Source organism: Carlito syrichta, unplaced genomic scaffold, assembly GCF_000164805.1.
Source record: "Carlito syrichta isolate Samal-C Ts95f unplaced genomic scaffold, Tarsius_syrichta-2.0.1 Scaffold288028, whole genome shotgun sequence".
NCBI classification, from domain to species: domain Eukaryota; kingdom Metazoa; phylum Chordata; class Mammalia; order Primates; family Tarsiidae; genus Carlito; species Carlito syrichta.
This window is the reverse complement of record NW_007232124.1, coordinates 75874-79491: the sequence shown is the minus strand read 5'-3', so window position 1 is coordinate 79491 and position 3618 is coordinate 75874.

Below are 3618 nucleotides of genomic sequence, written 5' to 3'. Positions count from 1 at the left end.
AGTGGCTGGGGCGGATGCCAATCACGACTCGCTGGCTTCGGGCCCCGCCCTGGTTATCAGGCGGCGGCTGAGTACGTGAGAGCCCGCACAACATCAGCACCCGGGCTGGGACGTGCGGGGAGCGGGTTCGAGACCCGCGCCGGAATCTGCGTTCCCCAGTTTGCAGAGTGGCGAGCTAGGAAGCAGAGCTCCCAACGCAATTCATTTTGCAAAGGAGGAGAACTGGAGACACATAGGGTCAAGCAGCAAGCGTTGTCGAACACACCCCCCCACCCCGTCTATTTCCATCACAATCCACGAAGCTGTGCAAAGGGACAAGGCCTTCCGAATAAGTTTAGGTCCGCTCCTCCGAGTTCCCTGAAATGTATGCTTCCTGATCTGGGTTCAAAGCTCAGCTGGGCCCCCACACTTCGCTGGGGATGGTCCCCAGTGAAGTAGCCGCGCTGAGCCTCAGTTTCCCCCTGTGAAATGGATACGACAGCCCATCTGTTCCCCTTGGGAATGTTGCAAGAATTAAGTGGGTGGGCTGCAGCACGTGAAGGGTTTGACCCCGTGGCTTCACACAGCAGGCAATAATTAAGGCTTGCCATTGCCACCATCGTATCCTATCATGACGCTGTGGGCTGGACCAGGCAGAGAGGTAAGTCGGGCAATTGGACATTTTCTAGTAACTTTGTTACTATAACATTTTCTAGTCATGTTGTTACTATAACCCAGAAAGCAGTCCTTCCTAGAAGTTGTGTGCCCTGAGACAAGGCCTGGAGTTTACACAATTCAAGAATTCTAGAATGCCTGCTGTGGGGCTGTATGTAATCGTCCCCAGTTTTTTGCTCTAAATACCCATCAGTGGCGGGCTAGATAAGAAACTCCTGGCACACAGTACTCTGGAGTACCTACTATGTAGCAATCGAGAAGGAGGTAAGATGTCTAAGGACTGTCCTGGAATGTCTCCTACCCATGTTGAGCCAGGGACAGACCGGTCCAGAATTCTGTGTCCCCTAAGATAAGTTCTGGGAACAAATCCACAGAAACCAGTCTCTTGGGGAATTCAAGAGCACATGCCCATATCGACACCCAGAAAGCCACCCCCAAACTAGAAAACTTACTTAATCTTTGGGGAGAGGAAGAAACATGCACATTCGTTAAAAGAGGTGTCAAGGCCGGGCTTGGTGGTTCAGCCTGTAATCCCAGCACTTTGGAAGCCCACAGGTTCGAGACCAGCCCGGGCAACTTGGCGAGACCTCGTCTGTACAATATATCAAAAAAAAATTAGCCAGGCGTGGTAGCGCATGCCTGTCGTCCCGGCTACTTGGAAGGCTGAGGCAGCAGGATCGCCGGAGCCCAGCAGGTTGACACTTGGGTGGCCATGAGCATGCCACTGCACTCTATCTAGCCTGGGTGACAGAGTGAAACTCCAACTCAAAAAAAAAAAGACTCGAGGGGAATCGAATCTCTTCTGGGTGATTTAAATTCTCGTGGGACCATAGTAATATATTCCTCCTGGAGCTAAAATTTAATTTTAAAAATAGGAAATAGTGGCCGGGTGCGGTGGCTCCTGCCTGTCATTCCAGCATTTGGGGAGGCTTGAGCCCAGGGTTTCGAGACCTTGTTTCCACACACAAAAAAATTAAAAATTACCTGGGCATGGTGGCACACGCACATAGTCCCAGCTACTCGGGAGGCTGAGATGGGGGGATTGCCTGAGCCCAGCAGGTGGATGCTGCGATGAGACGTGATTGTGCCACTGCACTCCAGCCTGGGCAGCACAGTGAGACTCCGACTCAAAGCAAAAAAGAAAGAAATAATAACTGCCCTCAAGGAGTTCCCTAACCAGTGGGAACAGAGACAGACATGGAGTCTGATCATGAGAAAACAGCATCCAAAGTGCAGTCGTGAATGGATTCCCTGTCACACACACAAGGTTTTTTTCTACTTCTAATTTTATCCTGTAAAACGGTGGATTCCAGATGTTTGGATTTCACAATGAGATTTTAATTTTTTTTTTTTTAATTGGGGGGCCTAAATAGACCATCAAGTTTCTCATTTTGCTTAGGGAGACTCTTTTTTAATGCCATCAGTTATGATAAAAACTCAGTACACTGACAGTTGCAGCATCACCCATGCAAGTCACTCACACCTACAATCCTAGTACTTTGGGAGGCCGAGGCAAGAGGACCACTTGAGTCCGAGAGTTCAAGACCAGCCTAGGCAACACAGCAAGACCTCATCTCTACAAAAAATTCAAAAAGATTAGCCAGGTATGGCAATGCGCACCTGTATTCCTAGCTACTTGGGAGGCTGAGGCAGGAGGGTCGCCTGAGTCCAGGAGGTCAAGGCTGAGATGAGCCATGATTGTGTCACTGCATTCCAGCCTGGGCAACAGAGTGAGACCCCTGACTCAAAACAAAACAAAAAAACAGAGATGGAGAAATAAATCTATGTTTTTAAAAAATATATTTAGGGCAACCCTTTTGGGTCCCCTCCCACTGTGGGAGCTTTTCTGTCCTCTCAATAACTCCTGCTTTCTCACTTAAAAAAAAAAAAAAATATATATATATATATATACACACACACACACACACACACACACACACATTTAGGAGAGGATTTCTAACATTCCGTTTCACTCCAAGTGCACTTTACCAGACACACGTTTTTGTTTCACATTTGTGCGCACATACATACAAATATACATACACTGAGATCACAGCTCACACCTGCTTGTTTACTAAGGTGCCAAAGTACTCGATAAATGAACTGAAATGAATTGAAAAGAAAGCCAGGCACAAACTGCGTACAGTGCTGTCCTAATTTTGTCCTTTAAATTTATATATAAAACATACACATCAGCCAAGTGTGATGGCTCCTGCCTGTAATCCCAGCTACTCAGAAGGCCAAGGTAGGAGGACCATTTGAGGTCAGGAGTTGAGACCAGCCTGGGCAACACAGCGAGATTTCATCTCTACAGAAAAAATGTAAAATATTGCCAGGACATGGTGGTATGCACCTTTAGTCCCAGGTACTTGGGAGGCTGAGGCAGGATCAGTTAAGTCTAGGAGTTCAAGGTTGCAGTGAGCTATGATCATACCACTGCACTCCAGCCTGAGCGACAGAGCAGACCTCATCTCTCAAATAAAAAATAAATTTTTTTTTTGAGTTGGAATCTCACTCTGTCGTCACCCAGGCTGGAGTGCAGTGGCACACTCACCACCATCCCAGTGTCGACTTGCTGGGCTCTGGCAATCATTCCGCCTCAGTCTTCCAAGCAGCCGGAACTACAGGCATGCGCTATCCTGCCCGGCTTATTTTTATTGTAGAGACGAGGTCTCACCATGTTGCCCGGGCTGGTCTCGAACGGTTCAGACAATCCACTCACCTCAGTCTCCCAAAGTGCTGGGATTTCAGGCTGAGCCACCGAGCCCAGCCTCATGTGACATTTTTTAAGGACTAAAAGATGCAGAATTTTTTTTTGTAATTAAAAAAATCTGTTCACATGGTGACTTAAACCATCGGTAAAGGCTAGGAGGCCGAGGTGGGAGAATGGCTGGAGCCCACTAGTCTGAGTTCAGCCTGGGCAACATACCGAGACACCATGTCAACAAAGAATAAGAAATGAGC